This window comes from Erythrolamprus reginae, chromosome 1, assembly GCF_031021105.1.
Source record: "Erythrolamprus reginae isolate rEryReg1 chromosome 1, rEryReg1.hap1, whole genome shotgun sequence".
In the NCBI taxonomy this organism is placed as follows: domain Eukaryota; kingdom Metazoa; phylum Chordata; class Lepidosauria; order Squamata; family Dipsadidae; genus Erythrolamprus; species Erythrolamprus reginae.
Window position 1 is genome coordinate 226,247,652 of NC_091950.1, and position 22,717 is coordinate 226,270,368.

General features: G+C 40.7%; 1 protein-coding gene across 5 annotated transcripts in view; it reads right to left on the reverse strand.

The window, feature by feature from the left end:
• The window catches only part of ITGB2 (integrin subunit beta 2), a 122,326-nt gene that overhangs the window by 40,464 nt on the left and 59,145 nt on the right, over positions 1 to 22,717 (reverse strand). The window contains exon 1 of one of the 5 annotated variants that reach the window (XM_070732352.1): positions 11,336 to 11,471. The exons of 2 other annotated variants lie outside the window; for them this stretch is intronic. The gene's annotated coding sequence lies outside the window, so the exon portion shown is untranslated. Of the gene's footprint in view, positions 1 to 3,400; positions 3,641 to 11,335; positions 11,472 to 22,717 lie in introns of those variants that run through there. 2 more of the 5 variants (XM_070732350.1, XM_070732353.1) reach the window with 2 other exon arrangements.

A 22,717-nucleotide genomic window follows, 5' to 3' on the forward strand; every position in this document is an offset into this window, starting at 1 on the left:
TGCAAAAATATGTGGACAACTCATCTAGATCAAGGGAAATCTATAGATGCAATTTACATCGACTTCTGCAAAGCCTTTGATTCAGTGGTCCACGACAAACTACTCCCAAAACTCAAATCCTATGGCATCTCAGGATCCCTCCACAGCTGGATTACAGCATTCCTATCAAACAAACAATAAGTGGTCAAAATAGGAAGCACCATATCCACTCCCGTCCCAGTTTAAAGTGGTGTTCTCCAAGGTAGTGTACTGGGAGCAACGCTCTTCATTCTCTACATGACCTTTGTGATTACATCACAAGCAACTGTGTCCTCTTCGCCGACAATGTAAACCTCTTCAACACCACCTATAACACAACTACTCTCCAAAAAGACCTGAACTCTGTTTCTGAGTGGCCTAACACATGGCAACTCCAAATCTCAACTAGCAAATGCTCTGTCCTACACATTGGGAAAAAGAATCTGAACTCCAAATATGAACTGAATAATCAAATTATCACAGATAATCCCCACTCGGTTAAAGACCTCGGTATACTAACAACAAAAGATTTAAGTGCCAAAGCCCACTGCAACAACATAGCCAAGAAGGCTTCAAGAGTTGTAAACCTAATCCTACGTAGCTTCTGCTCTGGCAATCTCACACTGTTTACCAGAGCTTACAAAGCTTTTGCCAGACCCATCCTCGAATACAGCTCATCTGTTTGGAACCCATATCGCATCTCAGACATCAACACCCTTGAAAATGTCCAAAGGAGAGCCCTTCACTCCTCCACTCGAAACAGAATACCCTATGAGACTAGACTTTCAATCCTGGGCCTAGAAAGCCTAGAACTAAGACGCCTTAAACAAGATCTAAGTATTGCCCACAAGATCATATGCTGCAACGTCCTGCCTGTTGGCGACTACTTCAGCATCAACTACAACAACACAAGAGCACACAACAGATTTAAACTTAATATTAACCGCTCCAAACTTGACTGTAAAAAATATGACTTGAGTAACCGAGTTGTGGAAGCATGGAACTCATTACCGAACTCCATAGTGTCATCCCCAAACCCCCAACAATTTACCCTTAGATTATCTATGTTTGACCTATCAGGGATTACTAAGAGGTCAGTAAGGGGCGAGTACAAGTGCACTAGAGTACCTTCTGTCCCCTGTCCTATTGTTCTCCTATATCTCCTATACCTTTCTTCTATTCCTATATCTCTTCTTCTATTCTTTCATTGATATGTTCTATTACTATATCTTCTTTTCTATTCTTTCTTAGATATATTTTACTATGAGTATCTCCTCTATAACCTTCATCATGTATTTTACTGTGTGTGTGTGTGTGTGTGTGTGTGTATGTGTGTGTGTGTGTGTGTGTGTGTATATATATATATATATATACACCCACCCACTAAAACCCTCATTGTGTATTGGACAAAATAAATAAAATAAAATAAAATAAAGATTCTGACAAACTTGAACATTAGACCTATCCAACAAAAAGCAGTTTGGGGAAGGAGAATGTAAGGATCTACATTAAAGCAGGAAAAACCAAATGCAAAGATACAAAATAGGAGTTGGCTTGGCACTAGATAGTCCTCAGTGTACAAGCACAATTGACCCAAAATTGTTACTAAATGAGACACTTATTAAATGATGCATAAAATGCTCCATTTTATGATCTTTCTTGCCATAGTTGTTAAGTGAAACAGTTGTTAAGTGAATCACTGCAGTTGTTAGTAGCATGGTTCTTAAGTGAATCTGGCATGCACATTGACCTTGCTTGTCATAAGGTTACAAAAGATGATCACATGACCCGGGGACATTGCAACCATCATAAATATGAGCTAGTTGCCAAGTCTCCAAATTCTTATCACATAATCATGGGGGGGGGGGGGGTGACGGTTGTAAGTATGAAAAATATAAGTATGGAAAATGGTCATAAGTTGCTTTTTTCAGTGCTATTGTAACTTTTAATGGTCACTAAGCAAATTGCTTTATGTTGAGGACTATCTGTACCTATGAGAAGGATCTGGGCATCCTAGCATCCTAGTAATTAAGCATAAAGCAGCAGTGTGCTGCTATGTGAAAAAAGCCATTGACAAATGGTTTCCTTCTTGCTCAGACTGGATTAAAAGCCACAGCATATATTCAGTACATGCTTTACTACAAAGGTGAGAAAACCAAAACATCTGTGCTATATGTAACCAATATTTCTACTCTCTCACAAGATCACACACATGAAAGTCAGTGGCCAATTATTCAATTTCCATCACACAAAAATGTTTTGATAAAATATGTCACAAATAAGTGTATTCAATGTATTTTGAATACAGACACCTCTCCCAAAGAGCTAAAGTTTTTTTTTCTTTCTTCCGGTGTCCTCACCACATGCCTTGCAATTCTGAAGGCCAAAAAACAATTTAATGTTTGACCGCCAGTCCCCACCTCTTGTCTGCCTTGCTTGATGAGACTAATAAAATTACAAAACTTCAAATCCTTTGAAAAACTTGTATAAAATTTGGATATGCATTTTTAAAATATGAGTAACTATAACATGTACTTCTCTTCTTCCATGCCAGACAGTAGTGAAGTGTCTTTTTTTTTTTAAGTAACTATTATTCAGCACCTGGAAAGAAACCAAAGAGGGCCCTCATGGCCAGGAATTTCATCAAGATATAAAGAACTGAACCACATTCTTCTGAATATCTTTTCTAAGAAGTTACTTTATTCCCAAAAAGTTCCTATCCATATCCAGGTTGTCTTTCTATACAGTACAAATTTTAAAAGAAAATAACACGCCCCTGGGTGACATGAAGGAGCAATTTCATTTGTAAAACACTACAGCATGAGGAAACATTGTAAACTGCACATTCATAGTCTACTAGCATTACAACAGAGCTTTTCAGATTTTCCTCTGTTTGCAGATGATAGCCAAAAAAGGAAGAACATTTCTCCCTTCTGTCTTACTTCCAGTTTGATTTCAAAAGTGGTGAAAGGGCTTGGTTTTACTCATATAGACAGAGCCTTTCTGTTTTCCCCCCGTTTTTAAAAAATATGTCAATTTTACAAGTACAAGAATTTTACAGAAAGGGGAGAATAAGAGGGAAAAGTGAAAATAGAAAAGAAAATTACAATAGTTGTAACATTAGTTAAAGTATTTCAAAATTAATGTAATATAAATTTGCATATTTGAGTACTTATTAGATGAAGTGTGGATGTATTACATGCTAGATAATAGCTGATATTATACTACATAAATTTAAATTTTTATATCATTATAAAATAAATCAATATAAAATTGGTTTATTGTGTAGCATAGTAATCATAGCAACCATTACCCATAAAGTATAACTCAAATTGCAAATATTTCTGACTAATATAGTTCAACAGTCCATCCACACACACACCCAAAACAGCCCCTGTGACGCTGGATACACAGAAACAATATAGCATGTACTTCTCCAGTGGCTGTACTATAGAGCAGAGGTCCCCAACCGCCGGTCCGCGGACCGGGACCGGGCCGTTGGAGCTTTTCAGCCGGTCCGCGGCGCCAGGGCCCCCTCGGCCTTTCCGCATCACCAGCGGCGCTCCCCCCGCCAGCCAGCCAAGCCCCGCGCCCGCCGGAACCGGCTCCTCGCTCTCCCCCCGCCGCCCGCCGCGTTTGCAGGAGGTGGGGAGGGTTGGGCGGCCCGCCAAGGCCAGGAGGGACGCCGCTGCCCCCCCCCCCCTCCTTCCCTCTCTCCGCCCGCCGCTGCGCCTCCTTGACAACGAGAGGAAATGCCGGCAAAGGCTTTCCTCAGCGGAGGCCGGCGAAGGTGATATTGAATGTCGGGGGAGAACGGGTATTTGCACGCGCTCCCTATCTCCCTGCTAGCCCACTCGGAATATTCAAAATAAGAAAAACCTTTGCCGGCGAAGGCTTTTCTTATTTTGAATATTCCGAGTGGGCTAGCAGGGGGATAGGGAGCGCTTGCAGCCGCCCGTTCTCCCCCGACATTCAATATCACCTTCGCCGGCCCCGCCTCTCCTCCAAACCCCCTTGCTGAGAGCCCGGGGCGAAAGTGCTCTCGCAAAGGTGAGGCGGGCAGGGCGTGCGCGCGTCATCGCTGAGAAGAATGGAGAGAGAACGAGAGTGAGTGAGAGCAACAGACAGCAAGATAGAGAGAAAGTGAGAAAGAGAGAGTGAGAAAGGGGGGGGGAGAGAAAGAGATAGCAAGAGAGAGAACAAGAGAGAGAAAGAGCGTGAGAAAGAAAACAAGAAAGAGTGAGAGAGAGAGAAAGCAAAAGAGACAGAAAGAAAACAAGAGAGAGAAAGTGAGAAGAAGAGAGAGAAAGAGGGGGAGAGAGAGAGAAAGAGAGAGGGGGGAGAGAGAGAAAGAGAGGGAGAGGGAGAAAGAGAGAGGGAGAGGGGGGAGAGATAGCAAGAGAGGGAGAGAGGGAAAGGGGGAGAGAGGGGGAGAGAAAGGGAGAGAGAGAGGAGATAAAGGAAGAGGAGAGAGAGAAAGGAAGAGAAAGAAAGAAAGAGGGATAGAAAGAGAGAGAGAGTGAGAGATGCTCAGTGAGCCTTTCTTTGAAGTTGCCTTTCTTTCTTTCTCTTTCTTGCTTTCTTTCTTGCTCTTTTTCTTTCTCTCTTTTACCTTCCCTTCCTCTATTTCTTCTTTTCTTTCTCCTTCCTACCTTCTTCCCTTACTCTCCCCTTTCATAAGTTTCCTTGCTTCCTTCCTTCCTCTGTTCCTGTCCCTTCCCCCTTTCTTTCTTTCTTTCTTTCTTTCTTTCCTTCCTTTCCTCCCTCCATTTCTTGCTTTCCTTTTCCTTCCTCCCTTCCTTCCTCCCTCATTCCCTTCTTTCACTCCTTCCTCTCTTACTCTCCCCTTTCACACCTTTCCTTGCTTCCTTTGCACCCTTCTTTTGTTCCTGTCCCTTCCCTCTTTCCTTCCTTCCTTCCCACCCTCCGTCCATTCATTCACCCATTCCTCTCTTGATCGCCCCTTTTACGGCGCCGCTGACAGCTAGCTCTTTCCCCCCCCCCCCCACCGGGCCATGGAAAACTGGTCTAGCTTAAAGCCGGTCCCTGGTGCAAAAAAGGTTGGGGACCTCTGCTATAGAGGTATTCATATTAGTCTCATTTTTATTACTGAATAAAAAGCAAGGGTTGTACAAGACAATTTTACACCTTCCTGCTGCTCTTAAATACCAATCCTGTTAATGAGCATCTATTCTAGACTGTTATTATAGAATGTTGTGTGGTATGATAGATTTAGCTTGTTATTTTACCAACATTTATTGCCTTTATTATTTAATATTTGTAGATTTTGTAGATTTTTTAAAGCTTTTTATGTAATTTTTATTTTTGAATTTTATATATTTTACATACTTTTGTACCGTACTTCACCCTCCTTGTGTTTGCTTTTGACCATAACAAAGGTTGATTTATTGCCTCTTATCTTGATATTAGATAATAGATTAAATAGATTAAAATATTTAATTGTTAATAAGACAAATACAAAATCTTTCATTATTCTTTTTCGGAATGGCTAGGACCACCTCACTGGCTTTAGTATCTACAAATAAACAGCATCTACTACTCCAAAAGGGAATGAGCAAAACAAGAAAACATAGAAGGAATACTTAGAGTTTTGACTGATTTCTGCAATTCAACAAGACAATCACAGACTTCAGAGGATAATTAGAACTGCATAAAAACAGTTGGTACCAACCTGCCTTCCAGTGAGGACCTGTATACTGCACGAGTCAAAAAGTGGTTGTGAAAATATTTACAGACACCTCACATCCTGGACACAAACTGCTTCAACTTCTACTTTCAAAACGATGCTACAGAGCACTGCACACAGAGGAACAGTTTTTCCCAGAACACCATTATGCTGCTAAACAAATGATTCCCTCAAAACCGTCAAATTATTTACTAAGTCTGCACTACTATTAATCTTCTCATCGTTCCCATCACCCATCTCTTCCCTTGTCTTTAAGGGATGAAATGGGAACCTGCAATGTCATGTAAGTGTCTTGTTTAGCCACATACATTCTAGCACTTCCAGTTGCCATTGTTAATCAAATCAACAAGGTTTGTTAAGCAAGGGCATCACATCTGTAACTTCTGCCATTTTCCCATTGACTTTGCTTGTTGAAAACTGGCACAGAAGATCATATGTGGTGATCACATTGTGGACATTGCAACAATCACAATTATGAGAACTGGTCGTAAATACCACTCATTCAGTGCTGCAGTTGCTGAATGAGTGGTTGGAAGTGAAGATCATTGTAAATGGATGCAGAATTTTAACAGAATCGTTCACATTCAGTGGAAGAATGGAACAATCTTCTAACAAGAGGAATGTGAGGTATTAATTCCATACTATAGACACAGATATGGTTGGACACTTTCTTCAGTGGAGGAAACTCCACTGAACTCAACTGAATGAACTTCTGGGTAATATGATCTGATCATTAGTCAATGTATGATGATAGGGACATTTCCATAAAAGCAGATGACTATATTTAGGAGAAGAGCTAGGAAACAGAAAACACAGACAACTCTCTTGCAACAAAGCAAGTGTTGGAATCAAACTGTAACTACACTATTAGTATAAATTGAATAATGGATGTGGTGCACACCCACCTAATTCTGTAGAAGTGTAGGTGGTGACTAAATTCTGTACAATGGTGAGGCTGCATTATAGTTGAAGAAACCTTTGGGTCAAATATTATTTTTGCCATGAACTCTTAACTTTGGCATTGTAAGTTTGTTTCTTGACCTTTCATTCTCAAACATTACCAGCTTCTTCTATTGTGGGATGAGGCAGGCAGGGAGGCATTGACATAGCTCACAATGTTACTGTAAATTGCAATTTTAGGTCAATTATTACAGACAAAGGGTCATTAAAAAAAGGAAGAAGGAAATGTTTGAAAATTTCTCAAGCTGATTCTTGCTTCACACCATGGATGTTGACTTCTGCCCAGAATTACAGCTAAACTGGATCCAGTGATTACACTGGTCAACACAAAAAAATAATCAGCAAAAGTAATATGTATATTTTATGAAGTTTGATGTGCTGATTCCAAAAATATGCTTAGTTTTCCTCTATCACATAAAGTGTCTGTTATATTTTTGTTATACATTATTTCTGATATGTAGATTACTGTTTTCTTAATGTCACCAGTATATTTTTTATATCTTATAATAATGATGCTGCTCCATGGAACCAATACATGCTACAGAAAAACTATATACATTTTTGAAATCAGAACAAAAAAATCATTCAGAAAAGTGCAAGGTCAACTGTGATGATTACAAAAAATATTTTTTGTAGACCCATCTTACTGTTTTCTTAATGTTGCCAGTACATTTCCTATACCTTATAATAATGATGCTGCTCCACAGAAACTATACCTGTTACAGAAAAGCTATATACATTTTTGAAACCAGAACAAAAAAAAAAGATTCAGAAAAGTACAAGGTCCACTGCGATGATTACAAAAAATATTTTTTTGTAGACCTGAGTTATTGTCTCATAATGTTAGCCCTCACTAGGAACCAGAAACTCAATTCCACAGGAAAGCTAAAACTACCTTTATTCAGATTGACTGAAATATGAGGACAATGGTCTCTAAATATAACAAGGCAGCAAATTAGAGAAGTATTTATCTCTTTATAAATGAAACTACACTAGCATTGCATCTTTAATATTAAAATGCTTGCGAGAAAGAAAGCAGAAAATAAAACAATATTCTTTGTTTAACTTCAACAAATTTGTCATTACTCTGATTTCCTAAAGCAAACTAAGATTAAACAGCAGTTTCATCCTGACGTGTTTCAAAAATAATGTTGATTAACCTAGTAATAGTTTTGCCAAATTCTAACATACTAACCAACTTTAAATATGAGATTGTACTGAAGAAAAGAAAGGAATGCATACCTCTTTATGGCTAAATTATTATTTGTTTTAACATTCAGACTGAGTTACTAGCATCAAAGTGGTCTTCAAAAAAAGACAGTCTTCAAAAACTCCTTCAAATAGGAGAAGAACAAGAAATATGAGTGAAACTTCTTTTGACAGGCACTATCAGAGTCAGTCAGACTCTGGCATTGTCAGCCTATTCACTTTATTCATTTTGTTTTTGAAGAATTCTTCCTTTTTGTTTCACTGTCATCATCTACTCTTTTCCTTTGTCATTTCTGTGAACTGTGCGAACTATACTTTACATTGTTAAAAGAGTGTTGTGAAACAGGAAACTCAGGGTTGCTCCCTCCAGCAATAAAGAGGAAAGTGTGGCAGATCTCCCAAAGCTGTCTGCACATTTGATAATAGTGCAAAAATTCTAGTAACTGAATTTTATGTCAAAATTATGCCTCATTTCTCTTCTAAGTGTAAAATGTAATGAAATTGCAAGAGCCTAAATAGTTGATAGAGGCAGTATCTTTCAACATCTGAAGAAGCCCATTCTCCTTTAATAAATGAAAAACTAATTGATGCCATATGATAACTTTAAAAGCCTCCAAAGAAGCCCTTTTAATTTATACTTTGGTGCAGTTAAGGCACCAGGCTAGAAAGTAAGGAGACTTTAAATTCTAGTACAGCTGGGTGACTTTGGATCAATTATTCTCTCTGAGCCCTAGGGGAGAGGCAATGCAAATCATTTCGGAAATATTGTCAAAAAAATTACAAGGACTTGTCCAGGCAATTTCCAGGTATCATCATTGACTCAAAGGCATTGAAGGACTGGGAAAGAGAAAGGGAAAGGGAATGGAAAGGAAAGGAGGAAAGGATACACTGAAGCCAAGGATTTTTCTTGTTTTAAAATTTCCATTAACTTGTTTAAATCAATGTTTCATATTATGACACTTTTATTTTTTACAAAAAAAGTGAACAACTTGACAAAATTGATTACGATTATGGTGAAATACTGTAGGAAAAAAACAGTTATAGCTTAAACAAGAAAACACTCTTCCCTCGCCTCCCCTTCTGAAGTGATAAGCCAAGTTACCAGAGCGTGGCAAACCAAAAACTAAAAACTATCACAACATAAAAGGAGGAAGGGAAGCAGAACGGTTACATTTTTTAAAGTCAGCGGTTACATATGCTGTGAATACAAAACAGGAAAAAAAGTTATTCATAAAAGGACAAAAAACTTTTAAATTGGTTAAAATGTTCCAAATACTATGCGCTAAGTATTAATCCAGGAATATTCTCGTGTTGCAATATTTTAGTGTTGTTTTAAGGACGTTTGAGGGACCCACAAATCTTTGATAATTCATTATCCATTTTCTAAAGGAAGATGTTCAGGGGTTCAAATAATGATATACATGAAGAAAATACAGCATGATCAATAGCTAGAAAATGGATCAATTTCATTTAAGGATTTTGACTGGCATTTCATATTCAACAGCTATGCTATCTATATTTAACAATCATTTTAATTAAATTGGCACCAGTACTGTAACATTACTTTTAATAATAATGATAGGTCCCACAAACATCTTTATCATTTATACAATTTATACATGCAATTATAAGTTTGTGGTGATTTTAAACAAATATAAAATAATCTAACTAAAGAAAATAATTTGGTAGCTAGACAATAATCTAGCAAACTTGTTAAAATGAATACAGCAAGAGTCACCATTATACCATTTAGAATGATTAAATTAAACTTCTTAAAAAGACTAACAAGAGCCCACTTAACTGATGTTTTGATCTGTAGACTGCCTGTTGTGCAATTCACTTAAGTACTGGAAGATACATATTAATCATTATTAAATTAAAATGCTTTAATTTTAATCATCAGGGAAGTTACATTTGGATACAGCTATAGGTGTTGATCCTCATGCATAATAAAGTAACGGAGATTAAAGAGACTGTGATTTGGAAGAAAACTATGAAAACAGAAATTCAGATATTATAGTTAACCATGTTTATCTATAATAAGGTTCTCTATTTTTAACAATCCCATAAAGGGAAACATTCTGCTTTCATATCTGAGAAATTATGTTTCCAACAGAGTTGCCAACAGCACCTTTTGTTATATCGTTGTTGTGGATTGTTGCCACAGTAAAATGTTAGATACAACAAAGAAGAATTTTTATTTATGAAGTTGTATCCCATTGGCTCCCAATTACTCTGATTTGTATTAACAAACATCATTTTTTGCAAAATGATTTTTACCAGAAGATAGGGAACTATGCTCAAAGTCTATCATATCTCACATCAACCTGAAAGTATATATTTTCAATTAAAATTGCTATGCTTATTGATCCCTTCTGCTGCAGTTCCGAAACAACACATCTAAAGTGTTGCAATCCTTGTAAATTACAAGGTTGCATTAATACTATTTACACACTCAATTTAATTAGAAATAATGGGATACAGCTTACTGCTCAGTATGAAAAACAAGCCACGATACAAAATTCCCACAGTTCTTTACATCTAACACCACATGCTTATAAATAGCTGACTCCTCCACAGTCATTGATGAAAGAAGTTAACATTTCTGAGTAGTATTTTAGCAAAGAACTGGGTTCAGAAATACCAGTCTAACCATTGCTGTATTCCCTCATTCCCTCACATGCAGAATGCTGGGTAGAACTGGCCATCCTTTCTTATTTTAAAACAAAGTAGGTCCCTGCTTAATAATTCCAGAAAGCCTGCCTTGCCATCTTGGTGCACCCACTGCTAAGAGCTTCAGATAAAGCTGAAGCAACTTAGAGAGCTGAAACTACACTTATTCTTTTTTTTTTAAACAATTATAGGATATTTAATAGGTAGCTGACTGCTTGCAACACAATGACTAAACAGGCACTCTGTACCCTCTATATACCAGATTTAAAACTGAGAAATTGATTTAGAATTGAGAAATGTATCTTTTTCTTTTATGTATGCTGAGAGCATATGCACCAAGACAAATTCCTTGTGTGTCCAATCACACTTGGCCAATAAAATTCTATTCTATTCTAAATGGTAGTTAAGAAAACAACCAAGAAACAGATTGCTTTTTCTTAGACAAACATAAAACAAGACAAGCAAACAAAGACAGAATGTCAAGTCTTTGTGGCACAGCAGCTATATTTCCCGGATGGTGAAAAGCATCCACAGCTGCTGGTAGCAGAAGAATTAAAGCTTGGTCATATTAAAACCACAGGGAAACAAAAACAGTGGAACAGCTAACAATTCACAGCACAAGAATAAGTAAAAAGCAATGGCAATTCATAGATTTTTCACAAGAAAAAGAAAATGAATTATAACTAAACAATGTAGTTATTAGTTATAATAAACTCATTTCAAAGGAGAGAAATACCCAGAAAAATGTAAAAGAAATGTAAAACATACATCAAGCAGTCTCTGTGGCTTCGTATCAGGTTTCTTTGTTAATCGAGAAAATGTTGAATTCCTATTTTTCTGAAGAGTCACTTCTGTATTAATAATAAGAACAAAACAAGCCTGCAACCCTCTCTTTAGAAAATGGCTAAAGTTACACCCCCTTCCTTTAGTGTACTGATCTTATATTTCTGTAAAGAGGAAGTGAAAACGGAGTAAGAGTAGTTAACTTCAGTAAAGAATATGAAGAATATTTAATGCAAACCTGTGCAGAATGTACATTTTTTTGGCTGTAGATATACAAAAATTAAGGGGACTGCAGTCCTTTCATAAAGATCAATAAATACCAACTAAAGATGATTTGTTTCCTAGCTTCATAACATGAACAACCCTCCCCCCCCCCATTTTGGCCAGTACTTAAAAGCTGAAAAGAATGGAGCTGGGATACACTCTTGCTTAGCTTTTATTTATTTTATTTTATTTTATTTTATTTTATTATTTTATTTATTAATTAAATTTGTATGCCGCCCCTCTCCGTAGACTCGGGGCGGCTCCTTTTCTTGGGATGGTAGTGGTTCAAAAAGGCTTCTGTATTTTTCAAAGCACCATGATTAAACAAAATGGTTAACAATCAACAACAGACACTACTAGTTTTTTCCCATACCCTCTCATTGGAGAATGAATTAAAATAACATTTATATTGATAAAGTAGGCAGAAAGAATGCATCTAGGGTAGTGGGAATATTTTTTTAATGTGAAGATAGAGTGCAATTCAATGGTCAAATATTAACTGTAACACCCTAAATCTACTGCCTCCTCTGTCCAACACATTATTTCATATAAGGACTGTAGTAAATTGACTGCACTGCTTGGGCATCTGAAAAACATAGTCTATGTAAGTAAACAAAGACGACAGTAGTGGGACTTGTCAATCAAAATCTATCTTTAAGAGTTCAACTAGTATCAGGTCCTTTCCCAATAACTTTGCTATTGTTCAGTTGTTCAATAAGATTATTATGCAGTCTTAGAGATGGACTCAACAGGCTAATCAAAAACATTATCAATACGCTTTATCCCAAAGATGTAGAACAAATTGTCATGTAGAACAGTGTCATTGCCAATCCTTTGGACCACAGGGACCACTACATTCACCATTTTAAATCCCGTGGACCACTAATACAAATCCAGGGTACCACTTGCTGAAGTGACGAGATGGGGTCCTTTAGGCATTCTCTCCCCTTCTCTCTTTCTCTTTCATATCTCTCTATTCCCTTCTCTCTTTCTCTCTTTGTTCTCTCTGTCTGTTTCTCTCTCTCATTCTCTGGTGCTCTCTGGGTCTTATGGACACTCCTTCAGCCTTTGTTGGTGCTAGATGCTTTGCTTCTGCTCTGGAATTTGGAGCAAATCTCCATCCCCTACCCTTGCCTTCTCAGGCCAAGTGAGAAGTGACTGGGAGGAGAGGGCAAGAAGTGGGCCACAGCAGGGGCAAGAATGAGTTGCAAGTTGTCGACACTCATTGCTTCAGCCCACTTGCGCTGTCCCCTTGCACCATTACCTCGTTCTGACCAGTGAAGGCTCCACTGCAAAATTGCAAATTTCACGTAGATTTCCAACCTCACCATGAGCTTCCTGGCTGTTGCCATATTCCAGAGCTCTAGTCACAGGACTGGCTGGAGCAGTTCCTCCACCTGGAACTGGTGGTGTATGTGGACCACCAGAATTTTCTCAAGGACCACTGGTGGTCTGTAGACACCAGTGGTCTGTGGATCACCTGTTGGTGATCTGTGATGTAGAACATGAGAAGATAGAGATGGTATTGAAAGTAGATTTACAAGTGAGAGGCCATGAGAATGACTTAGAAAATGATGTTTTAGAGGATTTGCATAAGCAATTAGTCAATGCTTTATAATTTCAATGGGAAATACAAGCAACAAACCAAAAGGATAACCTGATAATATTTTTTCCTACTAGATTTATAGAAGGACTTGTTAAAGTCTTGTAGAACTTTGAGCAATGGAACAAAGAAAAAATGAAGAGAAATCAAATCCCAGGACAATATTTGAGTGAACTAAAAAATGTTGGAAGAAAAAGGAATATAAAGCTGGTTTATTTGATCAAGGTTAAAACAAGCTATATTGTTACTTCGGTTAGTCCTTTGTGAATTTGCTGCTAATGCCAGGACAGAAAAGATGATTTTTGTGGATTTGTTTATAAATAAGAGATGGGATTTGGGAAGGAGAGATAAATGTTTATTATTTTAGAGGGGGTTGAAGAGTTACTAAATTTGTTTATACTTATTGTGATGAAGGTTGGAAATCACTTCTTTACATATTTATTTTATTGTTATCATATTCTTGTTATACAAATTCTTAATAAAAATAGAGATAGATCGAAAGATCGATAGATAGAAGACTCATGGTGATGCAGTAGTTAACATGCAGTATTGTAGGTTAACTCTGTTCACACTGCCAGGAGTTCAATTCCTTCAATCCTGAATGGCTCAAGGTTGACTCAGACTACCACCCTTCCAAGGTCAGTAAAAAGAGGACCCAGATTATTGGGGGCAATATGCTGACTCTGTAAATGATTAGAGAGTGTTATAAAGCAGTTTTTGTGGCTTGGCGACCTGATTTGGGAGAGAGGAACTGGGCCATCTGAGTGGTAGGCCTAGGCCTACACATGCACATACAGCCAGTGCACAAATGGCAGGCCAGCACGCACTGGTGCAACTTGACTTGTGTGAGTGGTGGGCTGATGAGCACATGCACGATTGCCTACTGGCCTGCTGCTCGCACACATCTAGCTGTGTTTGCATACACATGTGCTCCAGCCAGCCACTTCCATGACCTAATTCCAGTAGTGGGTCATCGGCTAGGGGTTGCTATAAGCCACTGTGAAACAGTATATAGCAGTATATAAGCCCTAGGGCACCCTGTACTAGCACTCCAAATAATCCAATTACCTATGGAGATAGGAATTACTATCAAGTTCCCCATCCAAGGTTCAGAAACATAGTACTAGGGCTATTGTATCACTACAATACAAATTTAACCAGTTGCATGTGTATAGATGTATGCACGAGCTCTTCCTCTCCCTTACACACATTCATATGCAGGATATCTCAGGTCAAAAATTGGCTGTAAAACATTTTCAATTATTTTTTAATTTTAAAAATTAATGAATGCATGCCAGAGATACATAGTTATTATTAATAACATTGCAACGACTTATTTATTTGGGGAACTGTTTCATTACTTCTGAAACAAATATATTTACCTTGTTGCCCCAAAAACATGACCCAACCAGAAAATAAGCCCTAGCAAGATTTTTTATATAAGCCCTACCCAAAAAATGAGCCCCAATTAAGATTGTCAGTTAGATGGATGCATTTAGTAACGTATTTCCCTAAAAATAAGACCTAACTGGAAAATAAGCCTGAATGCGTCTTTTGGAGCAAAAATTAATATAAGATCTGGTCTTATTTTCAGAAAAACACTGGTATGTATAGAGCAGTGTTTCCCAACCTTGGCCACTTGAAGATATCTGGACTTCAACTCCCAGAATTCCCCAGCCAGCATTCGCTGGCTGGGGAATTCTGGGAGTTGAAGTCAAAATATCTTCAAGTGGCCAAGGTTGGAAAACACTGGTATAGAGTATGCAACACACTTTTGGTAAAGAAGCCGGAAAGAATGGTAGCGGCTGCATTTTACAACCTCCCCCTTAATTCTTGCTTAAGACTCTTAAGCATTCTCACTGTTTAATGGTAATGGGAAAAATAGGAAAGATTTAGTCCCACTCTCTTTTCCATTCTTATTTTAGTTAATATGTTCCATAACACTCTTCTAAAAACAACAGCTAAGATTCAGCACAAATGTCGAAATAAGCAAAACACTAAATAAAGGTTGTGGTGAAGTATGGATAGTCCAGTGAGGATGGGTCACATCCTGACTTTGATGCAACATTTGCGGGTTAAGTAAGATTGAGTTGTACTTCATGAAATGAAAATGGTTATATTTCTTGTAAATTTAAATCCCACTAATAGAGGCATGAGACAAACTTATCACCAGCAAATACAATTTCTCTTTTGTAATTGGATAAAATCCACTATGATTTCCCCAACTACAAAGTCAAATAATTGATCAGGTAAACAAAAAAATATGTATATGTTTATAAAGTAATGTGTGTGGGGGGGTTGTTCTCAGGGCAAGTCTGTTTAGAAGGAAATGAGTCTTACTTGCTTTGCCATATGTGATTTAAACCATTTAGATTTAAATCTCACACCTCAAATTTATAAACTATTATTTGAAAATAAAGTTGGAACTTTCTTTCATCTGTGGAAATTACTAAAATTGAAATTTCATTTGTATAGAAAGTCCTACTGCCATTGGAGACACAAAGCACACTTGTGGAGGATTGAGTCTGCCTGCTGATCAAGAACAATCGTGCTCTTTTAATCTCTAGTCTTAGAAATTGCGATAGAAATCATAGAATGATAGGGTTGAGAGTAACCTTGGAGCAGGAATGAAATGCAGCCTGTTTCCCTATCGGCTTGGAAGTGCGTGCACCGTCTCCGTCATCACATCACGGTTTTGACCCTTTGTGCATGCATAGAGAGTTAAAACCAGGATGTGACCGATATCTGGGTGGGTGGGCAGAGCAGCCACCGCTATCAGCTTGTGCAAGCTGGATGGAACTAACAACATTTCATCCCTGTCTTGGAGATCTTCTAGGCAAAGCCCCTGCACAAGGCAGGAGTCCTTATTCCATCCTGGACATCCTTGTCCAAACTTCTTTTGAAAACCTCAGTGATGGAGGCAAGCTGTTTCATTGACTAATTGTTTCCATTGTCAAAAAATTTCTCCTTAGTTCCAGGTTGGATCTCTCTTTAACAAACTTCAACCCACTGATTCTGGTCCTGCCCTCAGATGGCGAACCTAAGGCACGGGTGTCACAGGTGGCACGCAAAGCCATATCTGAGAGCCTCTGGGGGGGGAGGGCATTTTTACCCTCCCCTGGCTGCAGGGAAGCCTTTGGAGCCTGGGGAGGCAAAACATGAGCCTATTGGGCCCACCAGAAGTTGGGAAACAGTCCGTTTCCAGCTTCCAGAGGGCCTCCAGGGGACGGGGCAGCGGTTTTCACCCTCCCCAGGCAATGAATTATGAGTGTGGGCACTTGCGCATGTGTGATAGCTCATCCCCACACTCTTTCACCCGAGGAAAACAAGGTTCACTATGCATGCAGCGCACTGGTGGCGGAAGGAGCAGCAACCCCTGCCTACTTGTATTGTTTTGCTTGGGCATTTATCTCATTTTTTACAATTTTGGACTGTGTTTTCTATGCGCAGAATTCTAGTTTCTCTCTTAGTTTGCTAAAGTCAATTTTAAGGCAAAACATTAGTCTGACTTTGTTCAGTTATCTGCAGCTGCATTATGGTGAATTCTAGTATGACCTGGTCACTCTCTAACAAAGTTCCTATAGCTTCCTCTTCCTCAACCATTTATTCCCTACTAGTAAGAATTAGGTCCACCCTAGGTGACTTTCAAGTTTCCCTTCTCCACCTTTTGGGTGATAAAATCGTCAGCTTTGTGCCAACTTTTTCTCCCAATTGATGTCAGGGTAGTTTAAGTCTATCATTAATACTCTGCTCTGTTTCCTACACACCTTAACTCAGCAATACATACTGTCAGGCTGAAGCCATTTTATTGGGATCTTTGGCCTGCCACATTTTATACTATTCTACTATGCATTTTCTACTGTGGGAAAATGAGAGAAGGGATTGTATGAGGTTGTTAGTATGTAGCCATAATAAATTATTTCTAGAAAGACAAGACATCCTTTGTCTCTGCACCTTTGCACCTGCGCAAAAGATGGGCGCACTCTGTCAGCATGGCAAATGGACATTGGACAATGTGATGGATTTGTGGATGTGGCAGCAAGGACTTGAATTTTCAACTGGGTGGTGAAATCCAGAGGACTTCAGGTTTGGGTTTCACCCAGATGTATCAACATGACTCTAAAATTGGTACTTTGAGGAATAGTTTGACTTGGACTCCGATTTAATTTTGGATGCTATTTGGAAGCCTGACCTATACCTTTTTTTTTCATTGAGGAAGCGTATTATTTGTCAGCCCTGGATCCATCTTACATGACTGCCACAGAGGGAACAGGAGAATAGGGAGTAAATCTTAACATTCTTTCACATGAGATCAGTGTTGTATCCTGAAATGGCTACCTTGTAACTCTGTAAATAGTTTGTTCCTCTTTCCAGCGCTGTCTGAGCCCAAGCAGGAAGTCGCTCCTGATTGGCTCAGACGCGGCCGGCTCTAGCTTTGGCGGGAACCGCAAAAGTATAAAAGAAGCGGTTTTCTCCAGGCAGAGTCAGTCGGTACTCGCTGAATTGTCACTTTACCTTGCTGAGCTGTCACTTGTTCTCTGAGCTGAATAAAAGTACCGATTGCTCAAAACCCTGCCTCTGGGTCTACTTCACTGGCGACGAACGAACGGAAGAAACTTCGCGTGCAACATGGACAAAATCCAGATCGGCCAGGCTCCGGAACTCTTCGATCCCGAGAAAATGACATGGGACGAGTACATGGCCACCTTCGAGATCTTCCTCGAGGCGGCGGGAATGCAGGACGCCGGAGCCGATCGCAGACGGGCTATTTTTCTCAACTACTGCGGCGCAGAGATCCGTAGACTTGCCCAAACTCTCACCGAACCAGAACAAGCAAGAACCACAGCGTGGGACGTACTTCAACAGAAACTAGCGAGCCATTTCAAACCAACCAGACCAGCCATGGTTTACCGGCATCAATTCCACATGATGGCTCAGAGAGAAACCGAGTCGATCAGCCAATTTACAACGCGGCTTCGAACGGTACTTGCTCAATGCAAGTTTAAAGACCCGGAAGCTCGCCTCACCGACGCCTTGGTTTTCGGCATGAAGAGCAACACAGTGAGAAATAAACTCCTCACCGAAGAAGAGCCGACTCTACAAACCGTAATTAAGTTAGCGCAGACCGCGGAAGCAGCCGACGCAGCGGCAAGAGAATTAAAAGAGCACGGAAGGCGAGAAATCATTGCCAAAATCGACGCCGAGTCTCCCAGCGCCGTGGGAACAGACGACCTCAGCCAGACAACTAGCAACGGGGACAACTGCCTCCTCCTGCAAGACCAGCCGAGACACCCTAGAGCTACTCACCCAGCCCCCTGCGCGGGCTGCCGGGGAAATCACCAGCGCCATCGATGCCCCTTCCGAGACGCTACTTGCCGCCGTTGCAACCGGAGAGGCCACATCGCCATCGCATGCAGGGCAACGGCACCAGAAGAAACTTTTGCCACACAACAATACCAGCGACCTCAAAACCACCACCCCCAATCGCGAGAAAGGAGACCGTTCCGCAACTCGGGTCAAAGGAACTACTCAACCGCTAACCGCGACTACACTAGAGGTAACTCTCAATTTTCCGTGAATAACACGGCAACCAAAAAGGGGGCTAAAATTGTTATCTCATTGTTACTAAATAACCAGCCTTGCTCAATGGAGCTGGATACGGGCTCGAGATATACCATCATGCCCTGGGAAAAATTTAAGCTATATATGCCTAATGTGTCTAAGGCTGACCTAACTCAAACCTCTTTGGTGATCAGAGACTTCCAAGGGGGGGTAATCTCGGTCCTGGGAACAGCAAATGTACCTATTGCATTTAAGAATGTTAAATGTACCCTTCCCATGCTTATTGTGACGGGGGCCAAACACTCCCTGCTGGGTCTAGCGTGGATGGAACCGTTGGGGATCGAAATTTCGGGTGTGTGTAATGTAAACTGTGATAATATGCCTAACTTTGTGAAAGAGTTCCCTGAAGTGTTCAGCCCCACCTTGGGATTGTATAAGGGACCTCCTATATCTTTCTCTATTGACCCCAAGGTCCCACCGGTTAGACTGAAACCTCGCAGGGTCCCCCTCCCGCTTCTCCCCAAGCTAGACATACAGCTGGACAAACTCATTAGTCAAGGTATTTTGGTCCCTGTGGAACAGGGGCCATGGGAAACTCCCATAGTGACACCCCTGAAGCCAGATGGCTCCTTAAGAGTTTGTGCTGATTACAAATCAACCCTGAATAAGGCACTCCAACACCACCCCTACCCCATCCCGGTTGTACAACAACTCTTACACTCCCTGGGGGAGGGAAAAAGGTTCGCAAAGATCGACCTGGCGCAGGCTTACCAGCAACTTCCGGTCGATGAACAAACAGCAAACGCTCAAACGATTGTAACGCACAGGGGGGCTTTCAAATGCACGAGGTTACAGTTTGGGGTAAGCATAGCCCCAGGAATATTCCAGAGCATCATGGAACGCCTATTGTCAGGGGTAAACGGGGCAATTCCATATTTTGATGACATCTTAATTGCAGGGGAAAACCAGGAACAAGTGAACAAAAGAATAAGGGAAGTACTTAAGAGGCTACAGGACAAAGGGTTACGAATCAAGCCTGATAAATGTGTCTGGGGAACTAACAGTATTGAATTCCTTGGGTATAAAATAGATAAAGAAGGTATCCACCCCACAACAGAGAAGCTGAGAGCAATTAGAGAAGCCCCAGAGCCACGAGATAAGAATGAGTTGCAGGCATTTTTGGGCCTCCTTAATTTTTATTCCGTTTTTTTAAAGCAGAAGGCAACAGTAGCAGAGCCTCTCCATCGTTTACTCCAGAAGGAAGCCCGCTGGACATGGGGGAAAACTGAACGTGAAGCTTTTTCTCAAATAAAAAATTTATTAACTTCGAAAAGTGTAGTAGTCCAATATAGTGCTTCACTACCCATTAGGCTCACCTGCGACGCTTCGCCGTACGGCATAGGAGGAGTCTTAGCTCACGTTCTACCTAATAAGACAGAGGCCCCAATAGCATTTTTTTCAAGAACCATGACCAGCACAGAGAGGAATTATAGCCAGTTAGACAAGGAGGCTCTAGCATTAGTGGCAGGGGTGAAGAAGTTTCACAATTACATTTTTGGAAGGAGCTTTGAGCTAGTCACTGACCACAAACCCCTACTAGGCCTGCTAGCCCCCAACAAGCCCACTCCACCTTTTATGTCTCCAAGACTAATCAGATGGGCTCTTTTCCTCTCAGGGTATCAGTATGAGCTCACCCACAAGGGGGGGAAGGAAATCAATCATGCAGACGGCCTCAGCAGATGCCCCATAGCAGACTTAGTGGAAGACCCTGTTCCTTCCACAGATGTGCTAATGATAGAACTCGAGGAAAACCCACTAACCACAGCAAAAGAGGTAGCTGCACACACGCAGCAAGATCAATCCTTAAACAAGTGGTGAACTGTGTTCTAAAGGGATGGCAAAATGATATTGTTAAACCTGAATTGTGTGATTTTAAAAACAAAAGGCTTGAATTATCATATGTAAAAGGGTGTTTGCTGTGGGGGGATAGAGTGATCATCCCCAAACGCCTAAGGGAAAAGGTACTCAAAATGTTACACGTGGGCCATCCTGGGATTGTCAGGATGAAGAGCCTAGCAAGGGGGCATTTATGGTGGCCAGGGCTAGATGCTGATATTGAAAGTTGGGTTTCAAAGTGTGACCCGTGCCAAGAGTCAAGGCCCAGTCCCCCCAAAACAACTCCGGCTGAGTGGGAACAGCCTGCTGGTCCTTGGTCTAGGATCCACATTGATTTTGCTGGCCCAGTTGGGTCTCAGTATTTTTTAATAGTGGTTGATGCCTTCTCCAAATGGTTGGAAATAATAGCAATGAACAACATAACCACAAGTGCCACTATCAAGGTATTGAGCAGACTGTTTGCATCCCATGGTTGCCCCGATCTCTTAGTGTCTGACAATGGGCCACAGCTAACAGCCAGGCAATTCGAATTATTCCTAGATGGCCTAGGGGTCAGGCATGCCCTCATCTCGCCTTACTCGCCCTGGGCTAACGGGTTGGCAGAACGTTACGTACGGGTGGCAAAGGAGGCATTGCACAGGTCAGGCCCTGGGGATGTGCAACAAAACTTGGACCAATTCTTACTAACCCAGCACATTACCCCTAACTCGCACACACATGTAAGCCCTGCAGAGTTATTGATGGGAAGGAAGTTGAGGTCACCATTAGACAGGTTAAATCCAAGGTTCTGTGTTAATAATAACCAAATGTGTATGAAACCAGAAAGAGAAATGTATTTGGGACAAAATGTATATGTAAAATGTTTTGATGGAAATGTAAACTGGATGAAGGGAATTATTGTTAAACAAAACGCACCCAAGACTTATGTTGTTAAACTAGAGGATGGTCGTTTGTGGAAACGACACATAGACCACATTCGGAAACGAGCTGAAAATCAATTGCCACAACCCGCTGACATGGACTCTCCCCCTTCAACAGACTTTAGTACATTGCCCGAACTAAGAAACACGCAAAGAGACTTATCGGGCCAGGGGGAACCATCCAGCGACGCCGAGCCATCCTCGTCCTCCGAAGCCTTCGTTGGGCCTGCCAGGCCAAGTCCGCCGCACCGGGAGAACAGCGGCGAGCCATCCTCCACAGTCAGTGGCGAAGGAGAAATTGAACTGCGCAGGTCAGCGCGAGAGCCTCGGAGACCTCACCGATTGGACGACTTCGTCACATGGCTTTCTTGATGGATGAGTCCAACTATGAGGGGAGGGGTGTTGTATCCTGAAATGGCTACCTTGTAACTCTGTAAATAGTTTGTTCCTCTTTCCAGCGCTGTCTGAGCCCAAGCAGGAAGTCGCTCCTGATTGGCTCAGACGCGGCCGGCTCTAGCTTTGGCGGGAACCGCAAAAGTATAAAAGAAGCGGTTTTCTCCAGGCAGAGTCAGTCGGTACTCGCTGAATTGTCACTTTACCTTGCTGAGCTGTCACTTGTTCTCTGAGCTGAATAAAAGTACCGATTGCTCAAAACCCTGCCTCTGGGTCTACTTCAATCAGGGTCAGGCTGCTGGCACCTAGAGGGGAGTGACCGAAGCTTGGAGGCAGCTGAGTCGGGGATTGATTGAGCCATGTGGCGTGAATGTCACTGGGCAGGGTGTGAGCTTTAGTGTGTGGGGGTGGAAAACACAGGATTACAGATTCAGGTTTTCCCCAGATGTGCTTTCTGTAATAAAATCTTACTTTGATGGACTTTGTCTCAGAGTTCTGAATTGCTATGAGGCGTCAGTTGGAACGCTGACACTATTTGTACAGTAGAATGATGCATAACATTTGCGTAATTGTTATCTGTGGAAATTGTATGTAAATCGGAGATACTGATGTTGAGATAGACCTTTGCATGCATGTATTATAAAATGCTGTATCCAATTAAGTGTAATTGTTTAATTGGGTGTTTTAGAAGGCAAATATTTTAAAATATTATGGGAATTTGAAGTAGGT